The sequence below is a fragment of the Schistocerca serialis genome, chromosome 6, assembly GCF_023864345.2.
Source record: "Schistocerca serialis cubense isolate TAMUIC-IGC-003099 chromosome 6, iqSchSeri2.2, whole genome shotgun sequence".
Taxonomy (NCBI): Eukaryota; Metazoa; Arthropoda; class Insecta; order Orthoptera; family Acrididae; genus Schistocerca; species Schistocerca serialis.
The window spans coordinates 95,771,759-95,786,920 of NC_064643.1; positions in this window are offsets into that span (position 1 = coordinate 95,771,759).

Below are 15,162 nucleotides of genomic sequence, written 5' to 3' on the forward strand. Positions count from 1 at the left end.
TCAAACAAAAATTTGGCAATGTAATAGCCAGGAGTAGTTCTACGCTAAGTATGATCTTACGTTACATCTCAAGCTTGCTCTAACTACCTGCTAGACATATTAAGTTATTGGAAAAATGATTAAAAAAATTGATCGGTACTGAACTTAGTTCGAGCCCCAACTGTAAGATCAGAAACAGTGCGGATAATTAGTAACGCCGGAAATAGGGATTTGAAATAATAACTAACATCCAAAGACATTATTAACAATCTAGTCTTCGGTAACGCGGCAACAAATGAAGGGTGATCGACCGTGCAAAAAGTCTACATTAATTATTGTTATTTTGAAAAGCCATCTAAACGTGATCCACCCGTACTCCCTCTGAATCACCGCCTCTTAACCTCTAAACTTTCCAGAATTTCCTGACCTTGAACTTTGCCTCACCATCTTCCCCCAAACACCTCAACATGGATGCCACCAATACTGCAGTATCTCCAGGTCCTCTACAAATCCTTAGGTCCTTCCCAGAGCCTCTCCACTCAGTCTGTCTCCCTCCCCACCCCCATCACTCCTACACTGTATATGATTCCTGTGGTCTAGAGCGAGTCCTCCTTACATTCGTTACACGAAGACGACTCGGAAGCTTCTGGTGGCGGTTGTAGGATAAATAAATCAATTTTATCCAATAAAGTTCTCTTGATCCTGTCGAACCCCTTTTCTTCCGTGCCTCTGGGAGGGGCGGGAACGGGACATTGAAGCCAGGCCTCGGAAGACGACGCCTGCCCTCTTTACCCCCGACGCTTCTCTCAGATCATAATAAAAAGGGTTAGCGTCTTTGATTAGTAATCAAAACGTCCTCGGTCCCGGGTTCGAAACCCGTCACCGCTTAAATTTTGAGTAATAATTAGCATTGGCGGCCGAAGACTTCCGGCATAAGAAGTCATCCTCATTCCGCCAAGGGCCTTGTCGAACAGGGCGGAGGAGTGGACATAGGTTCAGGGCACTCTCGTGTCCTTGGGTGGGAAACTGCCCTAAAGCTGTGATCAACGGCATGAGGATGCAGAAGGCAATGGAAACCACTGCATTAAAGACACATGTGGCCTGTAATTGACAAAAAGTGTCATGATCTTTCCATTGGCAAAAGATTCCGCAATAGTCCTTCATTGAAATCTCCAGGAGGGGACTGCCAAGGGGAAGGTGACCATGAGAAAAAGACTGAATAATCAACAAACGGATAACGTTCTACAAGTGGGGGCGTGGAATGTCAGAAGCTTAAACTTGGCAGGGAAGCTAGAAAATCTGAAAGGGGAAATGCAACGGCTCAGTCTGGACGTAGTAAGGGTCAGTGGAGTGAAATGGAAAGAAAACAAGGATTTTTGGTCAGATGAGAATAGGGTAACATCAACAGCAGCACAAAATGGTATAACGAGAATAGGATTCGTTATGAACAGGAAGGTTGGGCAAAGAGTGTGTTATTGTGAACAGTTCAGTGATAGAGTTGTTCTTATCAGAATCGGCAGCAAACCAACAGCAACATCTATAGTTCACTATACATGCCGACATTGCAAACTGAAGGTGAGGAGACAGAGGAAGTATACAAGATTATTGAAAGGCTAATACAGTATGTAAAGGGAGATGAAAATCTAATACCCATGGGGAACTGTAATGCAGTTGTAGGGGAAGGGAAGAAGAAATGGTTACAGGCGAATATGGGCTTAGGACAAGAAATGAGAGAGGAGGAAGACTAATTGAGTTCTGTAATAAATTTCAGCTAGTAATGGTGTATAGGCCTACTCTGTTCAAGAACCACAAGAGGAGGAGGTATACTTGGAAAATGTCGGGTGATACAGGAATACACTCCTGGAAATGGAAAAAAGAACACATTGACACCGGTGTGTCAGACCCACCATACTTGCTCCGGACACTGCGAGAGGGCTGTACAAGCAATGATCACACGCACGGCACAGCGGACACACCAGGAACCGCAGTATTGGCCGTCGAATGGCGCTAGCTGCGCAGCATTTGTGCACCGCCGCCGTCAGTGTCAGCCAGTTTGCCGTGGCATACGGAGCTCCATCGCAGTCTTTAACACTGGTAGCATGCCGCGACAGCGTGGACGTGAACCGTATGTGCAGTTGACGGACTTTGAGCGAGGGCGTATAGTGGGCATGCGGGAGACCGGGTGGACGTACCGCCGAATTGCTCAACACGTGGGGCGTGAGGTCTCCACAGTACATCGATGTTGTTGCCAGTGGTCGGCGGAAGGTGCACGTGCCCGTCGACCTGGGACCGGACCGCAGCGACGCACGGATGCACGCCAAGACCGTAGGATCCTACGCAGTGCCGTAGGGGACCGCACCGCCACTTCCCAGCAAATTAGGGACACTGTTGCTCCTGGGGTATCGGCGAGGACCATTCGCAACCGTCTCCATGAAGCTGGGCTACGGTCCCGCACACCGTTAGGCCGTCTTCCGCTCACGCCCCAACATCGTGCAGCCCGCCTCCAGTGGTGTCGCGACAGGCGTGAATGGAGGGACGAATGGAGATGTGTCGTCTTCAGCGATGAGAGTCGCTTCTGCCTTGGTGCCAATGATGGTCGTATGCGTGTTTGGCGCCGTGCAGGTGAGCGCCACAATCAGGACTGCATACGACCGAGGCACACAGGGCCAACACCCGGCATCATGGTGTGGGGAGCGATCTCCTACACTGGCCGTACACCACTGGTGATCGTCGAGGGGACACTGAATAGTGCACGGTACATCCAAACCGTCATCGAACCCATCGTTCTACCATTCCTAGACCGGCAAGGGAACTTGCTGTTCCAACAGGGCAATGCACGTCCGCATGTATCCCGTGCCACACAACGTGCTCTAGAAGGTGTAAGTCAACTACCCTGGCCAGCAAGATCTCCGGATCTGTCCCCCATTGAGCATGTTTGGGACTGGATGAAGCGTCGTCTCACGCGGTCTGCACGTCCAGCACGAACGCTGGTCCAACTGAGGCGCCAGGTGGAAATGGCATGGCAAGCCGTTCCACTGGACTACATCCAGCATCTCTACGATCGTCTCCATGGGAGAATAGCAGCCTGCATTGCTGCGAAAGGTGGATATACACTGTACTAGTGCCGACATTGTGCATGCTCTGTTGCCTGTGTCTATGTGCCTGTGGTTCTGTCAGTGTGATCATGTGATGTATCTGACCCCAGGAATGTGTCAATAAAGTTTCCCCTTCCTGGGACAATGAATTCACGGTGTTCTTATTTCAATTTCCAAGAGTGTATTTCAATTACATTGCATCATGGTCAGGCAGAGATTCCGAAATCAGATATTGGATTGTAAGGTGTACAGAGGAGTAGATACACACAGATCACTATGTATTAGGGATGAAGAGTAAGCTGAAGTTTAAGACATTAGTAAGGAAGAATCAATGCGCAAAGAATGGGATATAGAAGTTCTATAAAGCTATAGATACAGTGATAAGGAATAGCTTAGTAGGCAGTTCAGTTGAAGCAGAATGGACATCTCTAAAAAGGGCAATCACAGAAGTTGGAAAGAAAAACATAGGTACAAAGAAGGTAACTGCGACGAAACCATGGATAACAGAAGAAATACTTCAGTTGATCGATGTAACAAGGAAGTACAAAAATGTTCAAGGAAATTCAGGAATACAGAAGTACAAGTCATCGAGGAATGAAATAAATAGGTAGTGCAGGGAAACTAAAGCGAAATGGCTGCAAGAAAAATGTGAGGAATTCGAAAAAGGACTGACTCGGCATATAGGAAAATCGAAACAACCTTAGGTGAAATTATACGCAAGTGTGGTAACATTAGGAGTGCAACGGACGTTTTAATGTTAAACGCAGAGAAGAGAGCAGATAGGTGGAAGGAGTATATTGAAGGCCTCTATGAGGGGAAGATTTGTCTGATGTGATAGAAGAAGCAGGTGTCGATTTAGAAGAGACAGGGGATTCAGTATTAGAATCAGAATTTAAAAGACCTTTGGAGGAATTAAGACCAAATTAGACCGAAGGGATAGATAACATTCCACCAGAATTTCTAAAATCTTTGGAAGAAGTGGCAACAGAACAACTATTCACGTCGATATGTAGAATGTATGCGTCTGGCGGTACATCATCTAATTTTCGGGAAAGTAACATCCACGAAATTCCGAAGACTGCAAGAGCTGACAAGTGCGAGAATTATCGCACAATCAGCACAACAGCTCATACATCAAAGTTTTCATATATAGACGAATAGAAAAGAAAATTGAGGATGTGTTAGAGACGATCAGTTTATCTTTACGAAAGGTAAAGGCACCAGAGAGGCAATTCTGACGTTGCGATTGATAATGGAAGCAAGACTAAAGAAAAATCAAGACACATTCATAGGATCTGCCAACCTGGACAATTTGTTCGAAAATGTAAGATGGTTCAAGATGTTCGAAATTCTGAGAAAATAGGGGTAAGCTGTAGGAAGGGACGGGTAATGTACAACATGTACAAGAGCCAAGAGGGAATAATAAGAATGAACGACCAAGTACAAAGTGCTCGGATTGAAAAGGGTGTAAGGCAGAGGAATGCAGTCTTTCGCCCAATCTCAAGGAAGCACGGATGGAAATAAAAGAAAGGGTCAGGAGTGGAATTAAAATTCAAGGTGAAAGGATATCAATGATTCGATTCGCCGATGACATTGCTATCTTGAGTGAAAGTGAACAAGAATTACATGAACTGCGGAATGGAATAAACAGTGTAATGAGTACAGAACATGGACTGTGAATAAATCAAAGAAAGACGAAAGTGATGAGAAGTAGCAGAAATAGAACAAGGAGAAACTTAACATCAGCATTGATGGTCACAAAGTAGATGAAGTTAAGGAATTCTACTACACAGCCAGCAAAATAACCAACGATGGAAGGAGCAACGAAGACATCAAAAGCAGACTAACAGTGGCAAAAACGACATTCCTGACCAGGGCAAGTCAACTAGTATCACATATAGGCCTTAATTTGTAGAAGACATTTCTGAAAAATGTACGTTTAGAGCACAGCGTTGTATGGTAGTGAAACATGGGCTGTGGGAAAACCGGATCAGAGCAGTATCGAAGCATTTGAGATGTGGTACTACAGACGAATGTTGAAAATTAGGTAGACTGATAATGTAAGGAATGAGGAGATTCTGCACAGAATTGGAGAGGAAAGGAGCGTCTGGATAACACTGACAAGAAGGGACAGGATGATAGGAAATCTGTTAAGACATCAGGGAATGACTTCCATGGTACTTCTGGTACCGAGCGCCGAGGGTTTCGAATCAGCGCCAGACGGCATGGAACTCGATGAGCGCTAGAAGTCTCTGCAGCAGTCGCGCCGTAAGCTGTGGCTGCGCGTGCTCCTGGCCCCGAGTCTAGCGTGAGGGCGCCACTGTGGAGCACGTGGTCCCAGCGGCCAATAGCAGCATACCCTGTCGTGTATTTAGGCGGCTGCCTCTCACTCATCGAGACTTCGCTTCCCACCTTTCCGAGGTCTTCTCCATCCCCGATGATCCCCACTTTGATTATTCTCTTTTCCCCACCGTCATGGAACGTGCCAATACCTCGGTCGCTCCACTTGCTCCTAGTCTCCAGTACTTGGGGCAGTTGCCCCCCTCCGACATAAACACTCCCATCACAGCACAAGACATTAGACTTATCCTCTGGTCCAAACGCAACACAGCCCCTGGTCACGACTGTGTCACCTACCGTCACCTTCGAGAAAGCCCCTATTCCTTCCTGACTGTCCTTGCCCATCTCTATAATGCCATCCTCTCTACTGGCTTCTACCCTCACCTGTGGAAGACCTCCTGCATCCTCTTATTCCTCAAACCCAACAAACCCACTTCTGCCGCCTCTTCCTATCATCCCATCTGCCTCACCTCCATCTTCAGTAAGGTCTTTGAATCCATCCTCTCCCACCGTATCCATCAGCACCTTAATCAACACCACCTCCTCCCCCTTACCCAGTGTGGCTTCCGACCCTCCTTCTCTGCTGAAGACCAACTCCTCAAACTCGTTCACCTTCTGTCCGACCAGCTCAATTCCCGTCACTCCGCCATTTTTGTTTCCCTTGACCTCCAAAACGCCTATGACCGTGTATGGCATCCCGGTCTTCTCCTTAAACTTCAAACCTACGCCCTGCCTATCAGTTTTGTCCGTCTGGTCGCTTCCTTCCTTTCGCACCGTCCTTCCTATGTCACCCTCCACAACACCAACTCCCGTATCTTCTATCCCATGGCTGGCGTCCCCCAGGGTTCTGTCCTCTCCCCTCTCCTTTATCTCCTGTATACGGCTGATATGCCCAAGCCACCCCCACCAGTCCACCTTCTCCAGTATGCTGATGACACCGCCTTCCTGGCTCTCTATCCTACCCTTCAACGGTCCAAACCTACCTTAACCAGTTCACCACTTGGTGTAACCAGTGGTTCCTCCGTCTCAACCCCTCCAAAACCCAGGCAGTCATCATAGGCCGCACCACTCGCTCCTTTCGCCTCCATGATTTCTACCTCACCCTTTATGATCATCCCATCCAGCTCACCCCCAACCTTAAATACCTTGGCCTCGCCCTCGACCAACACCTCACCTGGACCCCTCATCTCCAGACCGTCCAGCAGAAAGCCCATTCCTGCCTCTGCCTTCTGAAACTCCTGTCTGGCCGGACATGGGGATTGCATCCTTCTACCATCCTCCACACCTACAAATCCCTCATCCATCCTATCCTTTGCTATGCCAGCGTTGCCTGGATCTCCACCCCCACCCGCTTTTACAAGGCCCTCCAAATCCTTGAACGCCATGCGCTCCGCCTTGCCTTCCGTATCCGCCTTCCTTCCCCCACACGGCTCCTGTATGACCTGATCCCCTTCCCCCACCTCCTCCTGTTCCTCCAACATCTCCGTATCCTTTACATTGTCCGCAGGCTTGATCCCCCCCACCCTCCGGTTTCCTCGTTCCTCTCCAGCCCCCACCCATTGCCGCACCTCTATCGCTGTATCCCTCCCTCTCTACACCTCCACACCCTCCATCTCCTTCATCAGGGCAATTTGCAACGCCTCCCCCTCCCGGATGATGAACTTCGCCGTGACATATACCCTTCCTTCCAACTATAACCTGGCCTTGTTCCCCCCCACCTCCCCAGGGCCCCCGTTTTCCTCTTCCCTCCTTCTCCCAGAGCGGACTTTCCTCCTTCCCCCCCCCCCCCCCCCCCGCCCCTGAGACCCTGCACCCCATACTTGCCTCTTTTCTTCCCACATCCCTCCCTACCTGGCCCTCTTCAGCGTGGCCCCCTCTCATCTCCCCCATCTCTTCCCCTCCCTCCCTTCTTCCAGCCTCCCTCATCTCCTTGCGCCTGGCAGATCCTCCATTTTGATCATCGTCAGTGTGCCACATCAGTGTTGTGTTTAGTGCTGTTTCTCCTGTGCATCAAGAGGTGTGATTTTAATTGTGTACCGCCTTGAGGTTCGCCGTCAGTGTTTGTTATATGCTACGCCATCAGTTGATACCTTTTATGCTCCAGTCATACTGTGCCTTGTGTTCTTTTAATTGTCGCAGTGTGTGGCTTTTTGTGTGTGCTACTTTTAAACAGTTTTTTATCTCCATTTTACAGTCACCCCGTTTTCGGCCTATTGCCTTCCATGATGTTCTCCCTTTCTTATATCTGTGTTCTCCATATGCTCTCCTTTGTTATTTTTAAATGTCTTCTATTGTTTGTTCTATGTCTTTCGGATGAAGAGCAGCACATATACTGCTGCCAGCCCGCGCCGATGGGGAATTGAAATACAATAAAGAAAAAAAAAACTCAGCGAGGCAGTCTTGAGTCTGGTATTCGCGTTGAGCCGTTTGCTATCTCGCTTACAGACATCGTGTTTACGTTGCGTGTGCTTACTTCCTGTTTAAGAGTGGACGTTGTTTTGATTTCGTGAGGTTATCTCTTGTGACTCCATTGCTTAATACTTTGTTCTTGATCTTGGTGTCTTGCTTGGTTGTCTGTCGTCATGCTTGCCCTTCCATTCCCTTTCGTCTGTCTTGTTTGTTCATGGGCCGCTCCCGTTCGGTCCCGCCACGTTTTCGTTAGTGGCAACCCCGCGACCATTCCTGTCACGGTTACAACAGTGCTAGAGGGAGCTGTGGATGTTAAGGCGCTCCGTCCGGAACCGCGTGACTGATACGGTCGCAGGTTCGATTCCTGCCTCGGGCATGGATGTGTGTGATGTCCTTAGGTTAGTTAGGTTTAAGTAGTTCTAAGTTCCAGGGGACTGATGACCACAGATGTTAAGTCCCATAGGGCTCAGAGCCATTTGAACCATTTGAGCTGTAGATGACAAAAACGGTCGAGGAAGACAGGGATTGGAATACATCCAGCAAATAATTGAGGCTATAGGTTACAAGTGCTACTCTGAGATGAAGAGGTTAGCACAGGAGAGGAATTCGTGGCAGGCTCTATTGAAACAGTCAGAACACTGAGGAAATAAAAAAAAAAAGACTTAACCATTTCCTCTATTGACTCTCCGCAGTTCCCGTTTCTTTGCCACTTGATGCCCTGCCCAACACTGTCGATACCACCTTCCTCTACTGTAACACACTCAATGTCTGCAGCCCTTCCCAATGTCCAGCTGATGCCATATCTACAACATCTTTCCCGGTCATCATGACCGACTATACCCACATCCACAATTACTTCTACTTCGGAGCCATCATCTACAGACATATCCATGGTACGGCATTGGACTTCCACAGGACATTATCCTATAACAATCTATTTATGGAAGATATCAAGGAATCCTTCCATGCAGCCTAGTTACCCATGCTCGTCAGATCTGTAGTGACAAGCAGTTTCTCTCCAAATATGTCAATGGCCTCACTGAGACCTTGTTTAGAAACAGATCTCCCACACCTTGTCTCCTAGCTTATGTACCTCCACAGAAATCCACTGGCAGGCCACAAATGATCACCCCCTCCCTCCCGTCCCCCCCTTGGACCAGGACCGTCCAGGGCTGGAGCATCTGAATCACATTTTCTACCAGGGTTTCAATGATCTCTTGCTCGACCCTGAAACGAGAAATATCCTCCTCACTATCCTCCCATACCCCTCTGCAAAAGTGGTATTTCATCAGCCACCTGCTTTAAGCAATATCGTAGTCTGTTCCTATTCCAGCCCTGCTCCCAAACTCTCCCCACATGGTTCATATCCCTGCAAAGAACTTGATGCAAGACTTGCCTTGTACATCCTCTCACTACCACCTACTTGAGTTCTACTACAGGCATCTCCTGTACTAGCAAAGGCAGAGCCACCTGAGTAAGCCGCCAAGTGATCTACCAACCTAGCTGCAACTTCTGTGTGGCATTCTATGTGGATGTGACTGCTAACAAGCTGTCTAACCACATGAATGGCCACTGGGAAACTGTAACATAAAGACCACTGGATCACCCAGTTGCTGTGCATGTCATCCAATACAATGTGCTTGACTTCAGTGACTGCTTCACACCCTGTGCCATCTGGATTCTTCCCACCTACACCCAGCTTTTCTGAAATTTGCAGGTGGGACTTCTCCCTGCAACAAACCCTTTCTTCCCATAACCCCTTGGTCCCAATGTTTGCTACTCCCTGCCTTTTCCCACTCCAGACCTACACACACCTTCATCTCAGCAATGCACCTGCTTAGTTCTTTCCCCTTCTCTCCTCTCCCATTGCCCTCCCCCTCCCTATGCTGCACCTAGCAGCCCCCTATCAAGTACCCACCATATCCCTGCACATTCCCACAGGCAGCACTAGAAACTATCATCATTGATTGGGATAGACTTTCAGTATCACGAACAAATGTAGTTAGCTCCCTTTTTAAATACACTCAGTGGTTATATGGTAAACATTACATGGCTGCGAACAATGCCCTAACTTAAGATCAAAGAACCCTCTAAACAGCCCTCCCATTCCTAGTTTATGGTATTATTTATTGCCAGTGCAGTTGAGCAGTATTTCTAGCTATGCATCTACGCACTTCTTCAGTACTTGGCATTGCCACATATCTGAAAGGTAGCCAGTCTCTACAATACTGTGACAGTGAATGTCACGTAGAGACAATTGAAAAAGAAATTTAGATATTGATGTTGTTATCAACTTCAGCAAATGGACATGTGTAGCAAACATCTGCATATATACCAGGGAAGACAGCTCTGCTAAATTGCACTGTAGAAGTAGTTTTAACTTTTGGCAAGCATTTATTTGTGGAATGTAGTTTATCATTAAAAAGTCTCTTTTGGACTACAGTTATATTTTGTCAATATTTCTGAGAAAACAACTGTAATGTAACTGCTCAACAGTCATGTACATAACAACACTATGTTTCTGAAAGAAAAAATAGTTCAGTTACCGCACAGAACTACTGCAACTGGACTGGTTTCAGAGTATCTGAAGAGGAACAAAGTTCACACATACACAATAAAATAAGAAGAAATTACTTAAAGGAAATACTGTAATTGATTTAACATCTTCAATGAAAGCCAGAGCAGGTTTCATGTAGAGTTACTTCATAGTGGATGATTGCATGTCACCTTACATTTGCAGTTCAGTGCCAAAACACACAAAATATTCTCGGAGGGAACAATGCTGCCTATGCGCAGATATATCTGTGTGTATGAGTGGTGGGCAGAAGTACTTGCCCAAAAGTTATTTGCCTACTTCCTAAGTAGTCATCCATTTTCAAAATGACAGTTACATACCCTCATGGAGTCTTCATTGATTCAGACCCTGCAGAGAAGTATTTTTAACTTAAGTAATTTTGAAAGTAATGTTGATAAGATTCCATAGGTCCAAAAATCCCATCTTAGGTGTTCAAACCAACCAACAGGTGATGGCAGATATACCTTTTTACTTGATACCTTGAAGTTATCTTTTAAAGTCAGTTATTCTGATTGCAACAGCTGACAGACTGAAGCAGGTAGTCAGGTGCTTTAAAAAAATTAATGACTAAATAAATAAATAAATAAATAATGGAAAACTACTTGTTGTTCACAAACACACACTCGGAACAGAGGTAATAGAATGTATCAATGTTTTCTACTTCCCTGTATTTCATTATTACAATAATTTTGTTGCCTGTGAAGAGTGATTGTTATCCAAGCAATTTCATAAACTATTTTGTCATCAACTTGAAAGACCGGCACCCGGTGAACGGTCTGCCCGACGGGGGGGGCCCTAGGCATATGATTAAATAATGTATAAAATGTATTGCATAATGGGTACTTTCCAGCTGCCTTTTTAAAGAAGTGTATTTTTACAGTTTCTTCAAACTTTTTTGGTAATTTATTGTACAGAGTATTCCTTGGTAGAAAATGCTGTTTTGAGTTTTATGTTTATTTTTTTGTGGTAAATGTAAGTTGAGTCTAGCTCTTATTGCATGGTCATGGACAGCTTTTTGTGCAGTAATTACCAATGTTATTTTTCATGTGTACAACTGACTGGTAAATGTATTCACATGGAGCATATAAAATTCCAGTGTTTTGAACAGATCTTTACAATGAGCTCAACTAGTATTTTTGGTTATTATTCTTATGGCTCTTTTCTGGAGTTTGAAAATTGTGTTCATATTTTGTGTGTTTGTTCCCCAAAAAAGAATGCCATAGCTAAGAACTGAGTGTACATTTGAGTAATATGTTAACTAAAAGACACTGCATGTTACACACTGACAATAGGATTCTAAGGGCATAACATGCTGATGACATTCTGTTTGCAAGTATCTTTGTGTGTTCACACCACTTCACCTGAGAATCAATATTCATTCCTAGAAATTTAGCATTTGTTACACAGTCTATAGAGGTGACATCTACATTTAATTTGACATTGTCATTTTTCTTCTTCAAACTGAAATTCATGGCATTAGTTTTCTTTATGTTCAATGTAACTTTATTGCTTACTGACCAATCCTCCTTGAGAGTTTCTTTTGATTTCTCTGCAAGTTCTCGTTTTCTCAGTGACTATAATATTGCTGTCATCAGCAAAGAGAATTTTTTCACCATGAGTAATGCTACTGGGAAAGTCATTGATGTATTTCAGGAATAGTATTGGTCCCAATGTGCTACCTTGCAGAACCCCTCTATTAATGTATTTTGGATCTGATAAGTGTTATACGAAATTTTTAGATCTATTTGAAGTATGTGTTATCTCTACTCTTTGTACCCTATCTGCTGGTATGATCAAAACCAGTCAATCTTGTTATTCCTAATGCTTCTAATTTATTTAATAGATTCTTGTGGTCGACTGTATCAAAGGCCTTAGAAAGATCCAGAAATATGCCTGTGACACATTCATCTTTATCAAGAGCATCAAGTACAACTTTTGTGAATTCTATGGCTGACTCCGTATTTTTGCCACTTCGGAAACCAAACTGATTTGCTAGAAAGAATGTATTTACTCATGTAATTCATTAACCTGTCTTTCATAATTGCTTCTATTATTTTTGAGAATGGTGACAGCAGGGAAATGGGCCGGTAATTTTCTATGTCTTCTGCATTACCTTTCTTAAGCAAAGGTAGAACTCTTGCCTGTTTTAACTGCTCTGGAAATGTCCCTGATGTGAAGGATTCATTTATTATACTTGTTAAGGGGCCTTGTATAATCCCTATGCATTGTTTGAGTACACACATTGGTACTTCATCTAAGCCTACTGACTTTTTATTTTTTAGTTTTTGAACAGTTTTATTGACTTCATTCTCTGTGGTTGGAAGTAACATCATTGTATTTAGTGCAACATTATTTACAGGTGGTATATTTGTTTTGGAGAATATTTGCTGTAACTTCTCTAAAATACTTGAAAAATGCTCGTTTAAATAGTTTGTTAAGTGTTGTGGATCATTTATTACCTTATCCCCTTCCTTAGCAGTATGTTATTCTGCATTTGTTTGCTCTACCCGTTTCCTTTTTTATAACATCCCAGGCTGCTTTGCTTTTATTCTCAGCATTATATATTATTTTGTCATTAAATGACTTTTTTGCAGAAATCAGCACCTACATATAGATCTTGTATCTATGACAGAAATTTAAGAATTCTGGATCACTGAATCTTTTTCATGGAACTGAGGTGAATAAGTGTTTGGGAGGACTTCTTAATACCTGATGTGCTGTTTGAGGCTTTCCCAGTGCTGCATCTGCTTGATAGGTTCCTGGGAATTATGCCGGATTATATTGTAAAAACTGCACAATATTTCAGCGAGACAACTGCCCGCCATCTTCAGGTGATGTTATCCATCTGTTTTTGTGAGATGATATAGACATGCATACTTTTGTAAATGCCTTTTCAAAGTTCAATTTAAACAATGTGAAGAGTTAAGAGAATTTCCTATTCACATTGGTTTCCTTATACACTTCGTCCCAGTTTTGTCTTTCTAGTTCTTTTGAAAAATCTTTTATTTTGATTTCTGATAGATGTTGTTCGTAGGCTTGTAGTTTAGGGAATGATTTGATGCCTACTTTTACTGTTGTTATTTGACAGAGATGGTCTGATAGTCCGAGATCTTTTACGGCTACATCACATTTTTCCCTGTCCATAACTGTGGCCACATGGTCAATTACTAATGCAGTCATTGTAGTAACCTTTATTGCACTATTGACCAATAGGGACATGCCAAAATTCTGAAGGATATTTATGAAGGTGCTGCTGGATTCATTTATGATATTAGTGTTGATGTTAATGTCCCCACACAAAATTATGTTGACCTTTGTACTTGAGACTTTATCTAGAACTTCACTTAATTTATTGAAAAAAGTGTCCACACTGCCACTGGGAGAGCTATACATACACAAAAAGATTAATTTCTTGGTGATATCAAGCCCTGTTAATTAAATAGCTGATATTTCAAAGTGTTTGTCTTCACCTACTGTACTGAGGTCATGTCTTGATTTGAACTGTGTTCCTTCTACGGAACTATCCTTTTAATTCTTTCAAGCCTGCAATGAATTATTGAAACCTTGCATTTTCTTTAGTGCCAGTGCACTTAGGTTTATGGATTGTGTTTGGCAGAATGTGTCCCTTCTACAATTCAAGTTTCACTTTAAATGCATCCACATCAAATCAGAAACAATTTGTTTCTCACCTTGCTAAATGTGAGCTGTGTGCAGTCAGGTCCAGTTAAAACGCAAGGACTGCAATCCATTCCAGATGTCCTGATTTTCATGTCTTTACTCCTTTTTCCTTCATAAATTCAATAACAGCAAGTTTTAAAGCTAAAAATAGTTGCCGGCTTGCCCATTGACTTAACACGTAAGTCTCCATAACCCTCGTTCAGTTGCATCGAAAACTGTTGCAACTGACGAAGGAATAATACGTGAGATTTTAGAAATTTTACTGTTCGTGTCACCAACATCTTCTGGTGCTAACTGGTCACTATTACTTATCTGAAAATTGCATAATGTGAGCCTCTGTATGATTAAAAACTTAAAACTGTTAGCGGTCAGCCACTTACAAGTGTCCATTAACTTCTTGTAATGCTTGACAATCACACATAAGTCGCAACTGCAATACCGCAGCAAAAAGAGAAAATGACTTCATTTAAACAATTTTAGGTGTGCTTACCTATAATCTGAGCTGCGTCTGAAGGATGAGGACTGACCTTTGATTATAATGCTTGTGTCATCAGAAAGCATTACAGTTTTTCAAGCACCTTTCAAAGTCGTTGGAAGGTCATTTATGTAGTTTAGAAACACAAGTCGGCCTTTTGGTAATCAGCCTCTTATGTTCTCCCATCTGAGAGACAGTCTATTAATGGGACCCTCTGCTTTCTATTATGGAGGCAAGATTACATCCACGCAAGATGGACATCATTAATGCTATAACACTATTTTGCTATGTAGAATTTTGTGTTTTACAAATGCTTTGGCAGGTCACAGAACATACCAATTTGATAATTTCTTTTAGTTCTACTAGTATCCTGTTTGTTAGACCTTGTCTTGCTTTCTCCGCAGAGAATCTTACTAGAATTTTCCTTTATGGTGTGCTGCTCCGTTATTTCCATTTTATGCACAATATTTTGACAACTGATTCAGTCATGTTCTAGGCACCCAAGAAGATACTTCGGTACCAGACAACAAAATATTGTGCATAAAATGGATACAACAGCTTGGCTGAATGTCCAGAAGCACACCATTACTCACAGCAAGAAAATTTGGCAG